This window comes from Schistocerca cancellata, chromosome 4 (assembly GCF_023864275.1).
Source record: "Schistocerca cancellata isolate TAMUIC-IGC-003103 chromosome 4, iqSchCanc2.1, whole genome shotgun sequence".
Lineage (NCBI taxonomy): Eukaryota > Metazoa > Arthropoda > Insecta > Orthoptera > Acrididae > Schistocerca > Schistocerca cancellata.
Genome location: NC_064629.1, coordinates 876180252 through 876197307, shown reverse-complemented (window position 1 = coordinate 876197307; position 17056 = coordinate 876180252).

The window sequence follows — 17056 nt, the reverse complement described above, 5'->3', positions numbered from 1 at the left end:
GTAGCGATATTATTGGTTTTCTTTCCTTCTCATTTTGCGTATTGAGCGAAGGAAACATGACTGTATGCGTGCCTTGCACGGGCCCTGGCCTCGTACCTGATTCTCATGATGCCTAAGCAAGATACACGTTGGCGGCTGCGGTCACACGCTTTTCATCGAATACAGATTCTCTAAATTTAGCAAATAGGGTTTCGTGAAAACTATATCTTCTTTCTTCCAAGGAAATCCTTTTAAATTTCCCTAGCATCTCTGCTATACTTTCGTATAAGCTATACCGACCGGTTGTCATCTTAGCAAAGCGTCTTTGAATTCGTTAGTTTACTGTTATCGAGCGCCCTTGGTAAGACCCTAATCACTGAAATAATACTCCGGACTTCGTCACACCCGTACGCGATTACCCTCACAGATCCACTGCAATTTCCGAGAACCCTTCGAAGAAATTTATGTTTTCTGTTCTCCCACCCAAATACTAATTTTACATGATCGTCCCTTTTCACATCGCTTATGAAAGAGTGGGCGAGATAAAACGTCGAACGACGCGGGATTGACATTTGTTAATGAGCTGGAAATGGCCACAGTTGACGTCGATGCAGAGCTGTGCTCAGTTTATTAAACTGTGAGACACGGGCAGCATCTCTGCCTGACGGATAGCAGCGATCACGTTCTCAGTGTTCTGCTGTAACTCTTTCAGTGCGTGAGAATTATTGGAGTACACCTGACTCTTCCATTTGCTCCACAGCTAAAACTCACAGGAAAGAAAGAGAACGCGATGGTTAGGATATTACACTGCCTCCGCTGATTGACCTCTTCTCACCGAACACCTCCTGCTCTAGTGACAAGGCTCTCAAGGAAAATGTTCATCAAGTTGTTCATCTTCCATAAGCTGATCCACATATAGGTTAAATAGTTTCTAGACGTCTGGTTAGCTTTAACAGTTTGGTTAGAGAACAGTGTTAGGATACGGACACCAGACATTGTTCACTGATGTTATGCAACAGCTCTTCAAAATAATGATGGGGATTTTTTGATGCATAATGGTGCATGTTCAGTGAGTTCATATACCTTGACAGCTCAGCTCGGCCTCATATGAAGAAATGAAAAACCGAGGATCCAGACACCCTGATTCCACTTCACTCAGACATCACCGGTAGACTTAACACGCGATTGCTCGCCTACAGGATGCAACTCAAGCATTTTCTGCCACGAGCAGTTCTCTTGTTCGTTGACAAGGGTCAAATTCCGCATGACTCTTCGAATATTTTATTTTGCCGTCCTAAGTACTTATACATTGTGACATGCCCTTCATGTTCAACTCTAATCTTGTAATCGGATACTATGCCGTTCTTGCTCTTTCTTGGAGCCGTCGTCTTCCATAGTCCACATTTGAAACGAACTGAAATTCGTTGCATCAAGTGAAAATTTTGTCCAACCCTTTCTGAAATTCCTTACCAGCACCGTTTTCAACTTTATGACTTATTATCAATGTTTGATAAGATACGAAATTTTCTCAGTGCGACATCCATAAGAAAAAAAGATGATGAATACCACGTACGTTGCTGAATAAGTTTCTTCTTTTACAATAGCGTATTTACTCTTCAGCCTTGCCGAAACCAATTCTCTTTCTTTTCTAGTATTAATTCTTAATGAGCTAGTTTAGAATTTCCGTATTCACCTCTTACTAGCATCTTCATTTTCGATTTCGCCAAAACAAAAACAGTATCCTAAACATATGCATATCGTTAACTGCGAGCAACATTTGATCACTAAGGCGTATTTCTGACGTTTATCTACTAGTAGAATCGTGAGATAGGCGACACTGTATTTATGTACGTACTACACCACAGAAAAGAACATGTTGACATTAAACATAAATGTAAATCTAATGAAATATTTTCTAAGAGTATTCGTTTGGCGTGCAGCGATATATGGAAGTGAAACATGGGCCATAACGGAAAACAGTCATAAAGTGAATAGAAGTATTCGAAAAGTCATTCCAAAGATGAATGCTAAAGATGAAATTGATATACTCAGAACTAGTGAAGAGGTATTAAATCAAACTGGGAAGAAAAGAAGCTGACAGCACAGTAGTCGTCATCCTGTGCCATCAAGGAACAGTGGATATGGTAGTGGAGAGAAGGGAAGGGGTAAATACTGTAGTGGGCGACAAAGGCCTGAATAAAATAAGTAGGTTCATTTTGATGTAGTATGTGGTAGCTACTATTTTTTAAATTTCTGTTTGAGGAAAACTCAATCAGTCGCTCATGTAAATTAAATCTTAAGTCGCCTTACAACAGACATATACAATGTATAACTTTTATCTGTAACTTTGTGGATGTCAGATTTCAAATAACATTTGTTGCATACCGGGTGTTAGTTTCTATCAGATAAAGTATGGCTACCACCAAAAATATAACCGAAATGATAAAAAACATTCAAACAAACTTAGGAAATTATAGTTAATATATGAATTGCAGTGGTAGAAAACGAAGCAGAACAAATGAAACACAACCGTTTCATTTGTCCGTCTCACGAACCCGAGGACTTGGTATCAGATAACCGTTTGATCATCAAAGCTTAGGTTTCAGCGGATTTCCCTAAATCACTTTGACCGAAAAATATTGTGATTTTACAGAATGGGCAACGGTCGATATCCTCTGCCTACCATTTCCACCTGAGCGATTTCTTCGTTTTTATTAATTAAGTGAGTAAAAGAAACTTTCCTGTCAGTTCCATAACTGAATTCTTTTACGTCATTGTTATTAATCACTTATAGGTGTGATGTTTATGTTCACAGGTGAAAGTAGGCTGGCGTTCTTCACAACTTCGATAATGTAGGGCTTCTCAAGCAATGTTAAGTAAACCACAATCATATTTCATGTTTCTGCCTTAAGGAGTGAGGTGACAATATCATAAGACACTGAGGACACCGGTTGTTCATGCGTTACAGTACTCAGTTAACGTTATTGATGTTGTTTACGTACGGTTTCTAATGTCATCTAACTATCTTCCCTTAAGTTGTTTTCTTGGACACGACTTTTGTCTTGGAATCCAGTAAGGAACTTCCTTGGTGCATCTGCCATCCATTCTTCTGATTATACGGCGCGACCAGCTCCTGTTATAACTACGCCTTCAGTTTCTGATCATTTCCTTAATTCGTTAAATTCCTCTCACTCCTAATAATTCCCAACATACATCTCTCTCTCAGCCGTGGAGAAAACCACAGTTTTTTAACGTTGTCCGCTTTTGAAGTCCAGATTTCACTGCCATAATCCAAAACCTGCACAACCAGCTGGTGCGAACTTTGTTTTCCCATATTTGGGACGCTCAGTTAATAAAGGTACAAAAGCACTCTATAACGTTTTTACTTTTTTTGTTGTGATCTCCTCCTAGTGCTCCTCTTTAATTGCTAGAAAACAGAACAGCGGCTCAGCGGCATTTAAGACTGAGATTTTTAATTCGCACAATTGATTTTCACGTGTGCTTTCAAATTTTCTGTGTGAAGTTCATCTGTTTACAGTTGTAGATTACTGCGTTACAGGTAATCAGTATAATGTCATTAGTGAAAGCAATGTGGTTCACACATATTCCACCAACACCAGTAAGGCTGTCTAAAGAAGAGTAGCAAGAATACGAATGAAAAATGAAAAAAGAAAGAACTAAAAGTGTAGTACGAGGAAATGAAAATTATGTAGACTTTAGAGACATACGGGGCCGAATTTTATACGTGAAAACTTTTTAAGCTTTTCAAATAAAGCAAATTTTATTAGCACCTTATATCTTTTCCTTCATATCTACATACTTGCAGCTGCATGGCGACAGAGGGTTACGGATTGTGGCGTCTAGCACGGCGGAGTGGAAGGGAAACTTTGTTGGTTCGTGAGAAATAACGTGCTGTAATCGAATTTCGAATTCGAAGAGTCTCCCACATATGGAGCAGCCTCTCCTTCACCATAACAATGCCAGAGCACACATGAGCGCTGCAACATCTGCAACAATCCGACGCTTTGGTTTCACTGTCATCGATCATGCTCCATACAGTCTCGACTTCGCATCCGATTTTCATCTGCTTCCAAGACTTAAAGAACACCTTAGAGGACATCATTTGAATATTGATGAAGCGGTGCAAGCAGAGGGGAGGGCGTGGCTCCATCAACAGGGCCAAACATTGTACAGTGGAGGTATCAACAAGCTGGTCTGTCGTTGGGAGAAATGTGTTCGTCGTCAGCGTGAATATGTTGAGAAAAAATATGTAGACATTAAGAAATAAGATGTATAACGTTAATAACATGTGTTTTATTTAAAAAGCTTGAAGAATTCTCATATTAAAAATTGAGAGGCAGCACTTTCCAGCACGCCCTCGTATGTGGAGTGAAACGGTAGAGAATGAAGTAACGAGAGGAAAAGAAGAGATTGCACGGGTTTATGCAGGAAAAAAAGACGACCTCGTTCTTTCGGAGTGCAACACAAATACTTCAGATGAAGCACTGTGTGTATCTCACGTAAAGATAGTTGATTCATACTGTGGAGAAGGAAACAGAAAATAATTGCAACCAGGACACCAAATATTTCAAATCACGTGCTACAATGACGATGGAAAAATAGCTCACATATTGTAAGAGCAGCCAAAAACGAACACGATGTCAGCATGGTTAAATGTTAAGTCTAGGAAGAAATCGGATGTGTTTATAATTGTGCCGTTTTGTATCACGTTACAATTAATTTCTTAATCACAGTTTGTCAGCTCATGAAGCTCCCGTTTGTACCTTGTTCGTGTAAAATTTTTTTTTTTTTTACGGTAGCAGCTTTTCTTCAGCCATCGCACATTTGTCTAGACCATCTGGTGACTTGTAAATGACTGACAGAAGTTAACTAAAGGATCTATCGTAATGAACAGAAGTGACACTAGTGAACACATACCAAAATTAAAGCATAAACGTTCCAATAAACGTGGGTCCGCAAACAAACCATCTGTGAGGTATTTGGGAATGTGTGTTTACGAAGTGCCACTTACTTCAATACAAAATATTCTCGTAGTTAGTACAAATGTGTTTGAAATGTAGACTTATGGACTGAATCACTGTCTAACTGGACTCAACTGTCACCGACGGCCTACATTAACAAGAAACACATCACTTCTTGAGCGCGTTACATATTACTGTACACTCGTGATGATGATGATGATGATGTTTGGTTTGTGGGGCGCTCAACTGCGTGGTTATCAGCGCCCGTACAATTTCCCAACCTCTGCTCAGTCCAATTTCGCCACTTTCCTGGATGATGATGAAATGATGAGGACATCACAAACACCCAGTCATCTCGAGGCAGGTGAAAATCCCTGACCCCGCCGGGAATCGAACCCGGGACCCCGGGCTCGGGAAGCGAGAACGCTACCGCGAGACCACGAGCGGCGGACTGTACACTCGTACCTGTTTAAGATGTTCCATGTGTCGTCCTCTCAACTAGACGCGATACTCAGTTACTCTTTGCAGTCAGTTACGAATTTTTTCAAGCATCTCGGGAATATTTCGTAAATCTTGACATGGCTATACAATTTGCTGCTTCAACTGAAGCTTATCAACGACAGTGTGGTACAACCCACTTTCGAGTTTGCCCCGCACAGGAGAATCCACAGGATGTATTTCAGATGTTCTTGGAGGCCTAGCAGTAAGTCGTGTTAGAGCTATAACCTTGGACAAAATTTTTCCGGTACATGTCGTCTTACATCGTGCATGTACCACATTCTACAATCATAGACCATGGGTGAAATTTGGGCCTAAACAGATGGGGACTTAATCCAAAAGTTTATATTTCAAATACGTTTTTACAAACTATTATAATATCTCTGTACCGAAGTCAATGGCGAATCGTAACAACACATTCGCTACAATTCGTTAACGGCTCGGTTGTCGATCCACGTTTACTGTAACGCTTGTACTTCCACTATCGCATACTTTCACTTGTTTCAGCTGTCCCTGTTATAATGCACTTTGTATATTCACCTTGTAACATACACTGTTTTTCCAGAATGAGATTTTCACTCTGCAGCGGAGTGTACGCTGATATGAAACTTTCTGGAAGATTAAAACTGTGTGGCGGACCGAGACTCGATCTTGGGAGTTCTCCCGAGTTGGAGTCTCGGTCCGGCACACAGTTTACTCTGCCAGGAAGTTTCATAAATTGTTTTTGCATACTTCTGATACAATCTAGGAGTAACTGGTTTTTCAACGGAGAACGAAGGAAGCAAAATTAAGGTTTATCGTCTCTGGGGTGAAGAGTCATTAGAGACGGAGCACATGCTCGGACTGTGGAAGGGAAGTCTCCGTGTCCATTGCAAATGAACTGTGCCATTAATTCCCGGCAAGGTTAGAGGATGTCTAGAACATGAAGACGGATTGGACAAGCGTGACGAAAGACATCCGTGGTCTTGTTAGGGCAACAGCTGGACCTTGGCACGGACTGGTAGCATCATCTCCTTACCTACATGCCTCTGGCTTACTTGGTCTTTTTCCTCACACAGATGTAATCATGTGTTCTTCGTCTGGACTGCTGTCTAACGTTAATTCCTCATTACCTAATTCTCCATTCTTATCCATTCGGAGCTGTTTTGACATTCGCCGACACCTGCTTCGGAGCCGTAGTGTACTTTCTGCCCTAACAGTGCTAACTGGGTAGGTCGGCGAAATATCGTGGAAAAAAATAAACATTAACTCGGCTGCGTACCCACAAACTTGGAACTCACAACACTCTCCTTTGTTTATAATTTAAGAGACTGAATGTAAATCAGTTTCCGTATACTACATCGTGTACCAGATTTCCTTGACGAAAAGTCTACATCACGTTCAATTCTGAAATTTTCGAATCAGATGAATGGGTTATTATATACCTCTCCTTCACAGCACTAGGCTACAATATTTTTTTATGCAAATAATGAGACTGCCACAAATTTAGTCTTAAATTTATTTTCATGATAGGTTATATTTTTGAGAAATTTTAACAGTTGTTCATAAATTCTTTGTGATAAATTATGTAGGAAGTCTTTGAACTAGACTCCGCTGAAGTCAGTGTGCTCAAAACCATACATTAAAAATTCGAATCATGACATTACACATCACGTAAGTTTTGGCGTAATCAACATATAACTCTGCAATATCTACTATTAAAGCTAGTACAGTAGTCTTTAAACTTATAATAGTAAATACACATAATTTCTGCTAATATATATAACAAGCCGAACCTCAACGAAAATAAATGTAACACGTTGTGCATAAACAGGCGTAGAGTCAATTTCCTTTAGACTGCACTTCGGCGATAAACCACTGTAAACAGTAACAATAGTCAAATACGTTGGAGTAACCATACGGAGAGACCGAAAGTGAAATAAGCACATAAAACTTGCTGTAGGAAAAGTAGATGCCCATCTGTCATGCAATGGAAGAATCTCAAGTAAATAACATTCATTTGCGAATAGTGACTTACAAAGCATTGTTCGAGCAATTCTTGAGTACCGTCTGTCTGTAGCTCTTACCAGATTGAGAGTTTAGAAGAGACAGGGATCCAGCCGAGAGTGGCCCACTTCGTCACGGGTTCGTTTAGTGAGCATATCAGGGTTGCGGTGTGCTGAAAAAATGTAGTAGCAGACGGTACGAGAGACGTTGTGCATCACGGAGAAGTCAAGTATTAAAATTTCAACTACCTAAGTTACAAGGAGAGCTGGGCAACATATTGTCACATCGTAACCATGCTCAAGTCCAAATCCAAAAGGAGATCATGAATAAAATACGATACTTAGCACTGAAAGCACGTTTGTTAAGAACACCAACGCACAGCCAGAAGAGAACTGAGCTGCTGGGCGGAGAGTGCAGTTATTTACAGAAATATCGAATGTTCGAGAATCTTGTTATTTGATGAAATGATAAGTACTGAATCGATATATCCATAAATATTATAAAAATGGATCTATGTACACTACGTGATCAAAAGTATCCGGACACTCCCCAAAACATACGTTTTTCATATTAGGTGCATTGTGCTGCCACCTACTGCCAGGTACTCCATATCATCGACCTCTGTAGTCATTAGACATCGTGAGTGAGCAGAATGGGGCGTTCCGCGAAACTCACGAACTTCGAACGTGGTCAGGTGATTGAGTGTCACTTGTGTCATACGTCTGTACGCGAGACTTTCACACTCCTGAACATCCCTAGGTCCACTGTTTCCGATGTGATAATGAAGTGGAAACGAGAAGAGACACGTACAGCACAAAAGCGTACAGACCGACCTCGTCTGTTGACTGACAGAGACCGCCGACAATTGCGGAGGGTCGTAATATTTTAGAGGCAAATATCTATCCAGACCATCACACAGTAATTACAAACTGCATCAGGATCCACTGCAAGCACTATGACAGGCAGGAGGTGAGAAAACCTGGATTTCATGGTCGAGCGGCTGCTCGTAAGCCACACATCACGCCAGTAAATGCGAAACGACGCCTCGCTTTGTGTAAGGAGCGTGAACATTGGACGACTGAACAATGGTTCAAATGGCTCTGAGCACTATGGGACTTAACATCTGAGGTTATCAGTCCCCTAGAACTTAAAACTACTTAAACATAACCAACCTAAGAACATCACACACATCCATGCCCGAGGCAGGATTCGAACCTACGACCGTAGCGGTCACGCGGTTCCAGACTGAAGCGCCTAGAACCGCTCGGTCACACCGGCCGGCGACTGAACAATGGCAAAAGGTTGTGTGGAGTGACGAATCACGGTACACAATGTGGCGATTCAATGGAACGGTGTAGGTGTGGCGAATGCCCGGTGATCGTCATCTGCCAGCGTGTGTAGTGCCAACAGTAAAATTCGGAGGCGGTGGTGTTATGGTGTGGTCTTGTTTTTCATGGAAGGGGGTTGCACCCCTTGTTGCTTTGGGAGGTACTATCACAGTACAGGCCTACACTGATGTATTAAGCATCTTCTTGCTTCCCACTATTGAAGAGCCATTCGGGGATGGCGATTGCAACTTTCAACATGAAAGAGCACCTGCTCATAATGCACGGCCTGTGGCGGAGTGGTTATACGACAATAACATCTCTGTAATAGACTGGCCTGCACAGATTCATGACCTGAATCCTATCGAACACCTTTGGGATGTTTTGGAACGCCGACTTCGTGCCAGGCCTCACCGATCGACATCGATACCTTTCCTCTGTGCAGCTCTCCCTGAAGAATGGGCTGCCATTCTCCAAATAATTTTCCAGCAGTACAGTACAGATTAATGTGGTCCAAAAGCTGATACCAAAGAAGGAAATTCATTCGAATAGCAGCTGATACACATAATGATTAAATATGAGGAAAGAGTCAGATGATTTGTCTACAGTGACGCTATACGCACGTCTGTGCGCTAAGCGTCACGCCTGGCCATAGAAAGATTGCACGTGGGGAGTATGTGCGGCTCTGCAGTCCGACGCAGCGACTTCTGAATAATTGAACCGGCTGATAGGTGAACAGAGCGCGGGCTCGTCAGCATCCCATTTTAAGGGCCTCCTATGTGGAGGGTCGCCGGTTCGGCGCCCGCGGCAGTCAATACAAAGCTTGCAGCTTTCGTGGCTGTGTGGCCGCTCCGGGGCCCATGCCACCAGCTTATTTATAGCCCCGTTATCCCCTGCCGCGCCCAATTAATCGTTTGCCGTGTCCGCCACTTCTTTCCTTTAATCAATTAGCTGCCGTTATTGTTAGCGCGGGGCACGTTGTCACACGTGCCCGCACACACGTTGCTCGCAGCACCAAAACGTGCTCTTCCAGTCATCGCATCGAAGAGAATTTTTAGTCTTCTAAATCCAAATTTGAATTTCGCAGCTAAATTTTCCGGCACCTACCTAGCTGAGTTATAAATGATGTTCCGTCACTGGCGTCCGGTATGGCGCCGCAGCTGTATCAGTCAATAAATAGCTCATCTGACGAAAAATCAGACAACCTCTTTAATAGCGCACGCTGTCGCTTTAGAGCACTCTAGATTGCGTAAAAATGATATCAGGCAGTCACGTGATCCTCCACAGCTACGTAAGTTATGGCAGTGAAGTGGTGTGTATGTCCATGTCATTTGTATAAAACCAGTGCACTACGAAGGATCGACGTGGAAACGTGACGGAATGGCAGGAAGATGACACCTTATTTTTACGTGTCCATGGCCACACCTTGGACGAAGTGGCCCGATTTGTTGGTGTGGCAACGCAGACTACCGAACGTGTCTGCAAGTAACAGTGTACCACCGGCGATCACGTTACGTCGCGTAAAAACTGTGGTCACAGGAAAGGCAACCGACGCGAAGGAACTTGCCCCCCTTCTTGCTGCGGTGTACCGTAGGTCTCTAGAAGAGCGTAGCGTTCCAAAGGATTGGAAATGGGCACAGGTCATCCCCGTTTTCAAGAAGGGACGTCGAACAGATGTGCAGAACTATAGACCTATATCTCTAACGTCGATCAGTTGTGGAATTTTGGAACACGTATTGTGTTCGAGTATAATGACTTTTCTGGAGACTAGAAATCTACTCTGTAGGAATCAGCATGGGTTTCTAAAAAGTCGTTCATGTGAAACCCAGCTCGCGCTATTCATCCACGAAACTCAGAGAGCCATAGACACGGGTTCCCAGGTAGATGCCGTGTTTCTTGACTTCCGCAAGGCGTTCGATACAGTTCCCCACAGTCGTTTAATGAACAAAGTAAGAGCATATGGACTATCAGACCAATTGTGTGATTGGATTGAGGAGTTCCTAGATAACAGGACGCAGCATGTCATTCTCAATGGAGAGAAGTCTTCCGAAGTAAGAGTGATTTCAGGTGTGCCGCAGGGGAGTGTCATAGGACCGTTGCTATTCACAATATACATAAATGACCTGGTGGATGACATCGGAAGTTCACTGAGGCTTTTTGCAGATGATGCTGTGGTGTATCGAGAGGTTGTAACAATGGAAAATTGTACTGAAATGCAGGAGGATCTGCAGCGAATTGACGCATGGTGCAGGGAATAGCAATTGAATCTCAATGTAGACAAGTGTAATGTGCTGCGAATACACAGAAAGATAGATCCTTTATCATTTAGCTACAAATAGCAGGTCAGCAACTGAAGCAATTAATTCCATAAATTATCTGGGAGTAGGCATTAGGAGTGATTTAAAATGGAATGATCATATAATGTTGATCGTCGGTAAAGCAGATGCCAGACTGAGATTCATTGGAAGAATCCTAAGGAAATGCAATCCGAAAACAAAGGAAGTAGGTTACAGTACGCTTGTTCGCCCACTGCTTGAATACTGCTCAGCAGTGTGGGATCCGTACCAGATAGGGTTGATAGAAGATATAGAGAAGATCCAACGGAGAGCAGCGCGCTTCGTTACAGGATCATTCAGTAATCGCGAAAGCGTTACGGAGATGATAGATAAACTCCAGTGGAAGACTCTGCAGGAGAGACGCTCAGTAGCTCGGTACGGGCTTTTGTCAAAGTTTCGAGAACATACCTTCACCGAAGAGTCAAGCAGTATATTGCTCCCTCCTACGTATATCTCGCGAAGAGACCATGAGGATAAAATCAGAGAGATTAGAGCCCACACAGAGGCATACCGACAATCCTTCTTTCCACGAACAATACGAGACTGGAATAGAAGGGAGAACCGATAGAGGTACTCAAGGTACCCTCCGCCACACACCGTCAGGTGGCTTGCGGAGTATGGATGTAGATGTAGATGTAGACGTACGGGAGACCTGTGTGACGCTTTCTCAGCGAAAATCTGTTTCAAATGCGACAGGAATTTCTGCTGTCAGGGGATGTAGCTCTGACTCGACCGCTTTCCGAGCATACAATGCGAAGGGAACTACAACTACGTGCAGTGTATATTTGTAGTCGGGAACCACGCAGAAGGCCACTGCTCACAGCTACACATAAAGCAGCGTGTGTTCTGGGCCTCACACGGCAGCTGGGTATTAACTGACTGAGGACGTGGAGTGTAGTGTGACGAGTCGCAGTATTTTCCCTTATCAAACGCTGCACTGCGTCGGGTGCACGTACGGTCCAATTACGTGTTCACCGCCGCTTGCGGATGGTGTAGTTCAGACCGTATCACGTTTTTGGAGGTGTTGCTCGTACCACGACCTGGACCTACTCAAACAGGTTTCCGTGGTGATGAACCAGGATGTTTATTTCAACTTTGATACCCAAGTCTTTCCCTATCTCCTATGCCTGTTGATGAGTATGCTGTGGATACCCCCCTCTTGCAAGTTGACAACAGGTGCGTTTACTGTGCAAGTTCTACCTGGATTGGTCCGCTAATTCACCTGATATTCATCCCGTGTAAAACGTCTGCGATTATTTCGAGTAGGGGATGAAAAGTAAAACTGCATCCTCCAGGTTTTGAAGCTTTTCATCGGTGAGTGGCATCTCGTGGACCATATCTGTAGAATCTTGCGAACCGTCTTCCTCGCGGAATTTGGGCCGTTATCCAGCCTGGAGGGGTGTACGTGTGGCTATGGCCTCCCATCTGGTAGATAGTTCATCTGGTGCAAATCTTTTTAGTTGACGCCACTTCGGCGAATTGCGTGTCGATGAGGATGAAATGATGAAGACAGCAAAACATCTAGTCCCCCAGTGGAGAAAATCTACCACACGGGCCCCCGCACGACATTTTGCCGCGCTGACCACTCAGGTATGGCGCTAGAAGGTGTTAGCTGAGATACAACAGATACGTAATAGAATAACCATAGATGACAGATAGGTATGCTTTTCGTTCCATAGGTTCATACGGAAGACGAAGCAGAATACACCATAAAAATCATGTGTACATTTAGAAAAGAAGAAACGTGATAACGTTCCTTCCACAGCTCATTCGTGAAGCTGTCCTCAAGGGAGTGGAAGAAGTGAAAAATCTAAAACACGGATTAAATTAAAAGATAATACCAAACTTGTCACAAACATGTACGGTCACTAAAATGCATAAAATTGTTTTATAACATTTAATTACACTGAGCGCCTTTATGCTATAAAGGTGTCCAGATGTCTGATTTTATATGACGCTTACATTATTTCCTACTGTTAATATTATATACAACATTTGGTTCTACTACGCAATTCGTCAGGTGTGTAGAGGAGCTGGCAACCAGCAAATTCTTTAATCTTCTGTTAAACTGTGTTTTGCACTTTTGTGGCACGACAGAATGTCTAAATCAATTCATAAATAAAGGCCGTGTGCTGTTGATGAATCAATGCTGTATTTGAGTACAGATGTTCTGGTCGCTGAGTAGTCGACAGCTATGAACTACGTAGCAAACAGTGCTTTGAAGGTACAGAGAAAATAATTTGTTTATTTATTTTTAAGACGTAGAATGCAGAAACACAGATCTGTAAGATTTACTGACATGGGGTCGTAGGTAAGGCAGACGAAAACTCGATGAACCGTAGGACGTTTATATCAAAGGCTGTTGACGGGACTCCTGTAACTGTTTCAGTGACAGTAAAGCACGTAACTCGGAATAGGGGAACAATACTCCGGAAAGTCAAAGAATATTATTCAGCTGATATGATATGTGAATACCACATACGGTCTGGGTACTTTTTATTTCTTTTAATAAACTTGGCGCTGACACCAAATGCTGTTGGGTATTTTTACCTGTAACTAGTGAAATACCCTGGCGTGCAAAACTTGAGGCTGAAAGAAATTTTCGCGAGATGTGTCACTGCCAAGTAACACAGCTCGATGAGACCTCGAGGACATACAGAATTTCTACAGTATAGTACAGAATCTAACTAAAAGAAATACGCAATGACACGAACAGAAATGACACTTTTATTCAAAGACAATAATTACACTGAACTCAGCGTGATTTATGGTGGTCCCTTGGACATTAACAAAGTCTGGACATTGTTCTTAATACGGTGTTATTATTACGGCCAGCAATGCATGTCCTGCAAAGTCACAAGTTTGGTAAGGAGTTCTGGTGGTAGATCGTTCCATTCCTCAACTAGAGCGATAAAAATTAAGTCAGGGGCAAATGCACACCTCAGAAGACACAGACGGGGAGAGAGTATAGCGTCGCAATAGCGTTGACCGGTGAGTGTTCTGTGTTCAAAGATTTGGAGGTCAGCACGGCCTTCTAAAATTTTGCTTTCCCCCGCTATAACATCTACACCACCAAAACGATCATGTTCGACAATGTTCCCACCTCTCGCTGTATGACGGTACATCCAGAATCACTACTCAGACTGAGCCTACTCCTTGTTGGTCCAGTCCCTATGTTTTTGGCACCATCGCAAACGATGCTGTCTTCGGGCGGGTGTCAACGGAACGAAACACACTAGTCGCCGAGCAGTGTCCACTCCCATACAGTTCCTGTGCCACTGTGGAGCAGAAGATTGCGTGCTTTGCAATGCTGTTAAATTTGGTTACAATTGTAACCGTTACCTGACGTTCTTGCCTGTTGGAAAATGTAGTGGTTATCTGGTGCTGAAGTTGACCGTGGTGAACCGCCTTCTCTGCTTCGGGCAGCAGTGCCCGTGGTTTGGAACGCTCCCCATGCACGTCAACAACTGTGTGGGTAATAGCAAATTCCAGGACTACTCACTCTTCACTCTTCGTCCTTTTTCCAGTTTCCCGATGATTTTCCTCCTTACAAAGTCATCCGACTGTTGTTTCTGGACCACGCTGTAGTGAGTGATTCCACCACAGTGCACCGTAACTGCTCACTGATTGACACAAACAGTCGTTTTTTGTTCCCTCAACTGCATTGTGTTGCGGGGACAGTTGATCTCACACTATGTGACGTCCAGTTATGTATGCACGTCTAGGAGACCTCTAGCAACACGCGCACTTTCATTCATTTCCACCGAGTTGTTAATAAGTTGCATTATTTTACCTATCTTGTCCCTCATTTCTGCAGAGCAATGTATGTTGCTTCGGCGTGCCTAAAAATCAATGGGAATAGTATGAAATACGCTGTGTGCTAACTCAGGGAAATATCTTGACTTACTAGTGAAACGAATTTCAGAAAATCATGTGGCAATTTACAACAGAAATTAGTACAGAAGGTTTCCTATATTTTTACGTTACTCATTATTTCTCACCGTTTCTCCACTTGTTCTAAGTTAATTGCTTGTGTAAGTGTTAGGTGTCTTTTTCTTAAGGCGATGGTTGAAGTTTTGGGATCACACCTACTAAAAACGAAAAAAGCAACAAAGAAGTATGGAATACAATAATCTGGCAGCAAAATGTGTGCACCTCCTCTGGTATACCTCTGCTGCATATTTTTACATTGCAGCTACACTGCCTATTTCTGCAGAGTCGGTGGCAATATTGTAACAAAATAGGTGTTCAAGAAAATGACAGTGAGCTAGATCCCATGACGTTAATGCGCAACGTGGAAGAAGAAGCAGCAGAAGTAATTTTTTAATGAAAATTGAGATTTTTAGAGAACCCAACAGAGGACCTACTCTCACGAGCGCACTGTATTAGGTAGGTAAAGAAGCATCCGCTGCATATAGTCATCGGTGCAGCAATACAAAATAATTACCAGATACGATCATTGCGTTTGCGAGTTGCCTACCTTTGTCGTCATTTCACTTCTAGTTAAAAAATTTTTTATCAAAATTTGCAAACAGAAGTTATTTCATTTAGAGTTCTCACATCAGTATTGTGTTTATGTGCGGTTACTAGGCACTGCTGTGATTCACCTGGTTTCTCCACTTGAGTTCTGAACCGTCTCATACTACATTATTTTCGTAACTGCATTTTTAATAATTTGTTCTTTGTAACATTGTCAGTCCTTCCTCGTAACAGTAACACAGTGAAACTTAAATTTTAAGGACAGCGTATCATCGGATGTATTTCTGTTGCTTAATTTTTTTCTGCAAAAGATGAAATATTTCCTCAAAACATTTCTCATATTGTTCTCATTTATACTACATCGAAGTAATAATAAACAATGAAAGACAGTCGTTTTGCGTTTATTTTTTCCCATTAAAATCCATCTATCTTCGCCAACAAAAGTATCACAAAAATGCTTTGATTTTTTTGCGTTGTAATCTGTTGGATGCGATAAGGCTTGAAAGTAATGACAATGACCTTTTTTACTTGCTTCCGGTCAAGTTACTGTGATCTTTCACTTCGGTTTTCCCTCCTCGTCGCCTTACTGTTGTTGGCCTATAGTTCTTCTTGTGTAGGGAACATATTGTATTCATAGGCTATTGTACCTAGGAACAAATGATGTTTTTTGGTCGGTACTTCAGTCTAGTGACTGTTTTACAGTCACACGACAGGATGCGCACTAGAGACCACCGTAAGGAGTTTCCGTCATTTTCTACAGTTTTTTTGTTGTTAGGCATTGGGTTGAGTTTTATGCCTTTAAGTGCTGTATGAAGTGTTAAAACTACTTGAAATAATTTTTTAATTCTTTAGGAACAGAATTTTACGGTAAGTAAAATGCTATTTATTTCCAGAAACATTAATATAATATGTAGACAACCAACCTGCACTTCGTCGTTCGTGCACCACCTTGTAACATGAAACAGAAGGTCTTTTATCACAGATCAGGTGATACTTACAAATGAAATGAGTTTCTTTAATGTCTTAATAATTTTATCTGTCTTGAAAATGGAAACAGATTTTAGTTTCCTGTAGCTCCTATTTCAAAATATATTTTACTTGTAACTGCTTTTCTTAATTTGGTGCCTCTCAGCGATTATTAGAGTGATAATGTAACAGATAGGCAATTAAGTGCAACTGTGATAATATTTTCTCAATTGCATCTCTTTCAAATTTCGATAGAATGTTTGTTGCTTCGTACATAACCATATTGTACCTTGGAAAAAGTTTTCACAGGTGGTGTAGTTTTTGTAATTTCAGAAAAAGACTATAGCACATAAAAAGTGAATTCTAACATCAAAACATGGAATAAAAAAATATATAAAACTACCATTACAGGGCGGGCTAGAGACAAAAGTCAGAGAAGTATACCAAAGTACAATACTCCCCACTACCTTGAAATTTCACATTTACATTTTGTTTTACCAACCCA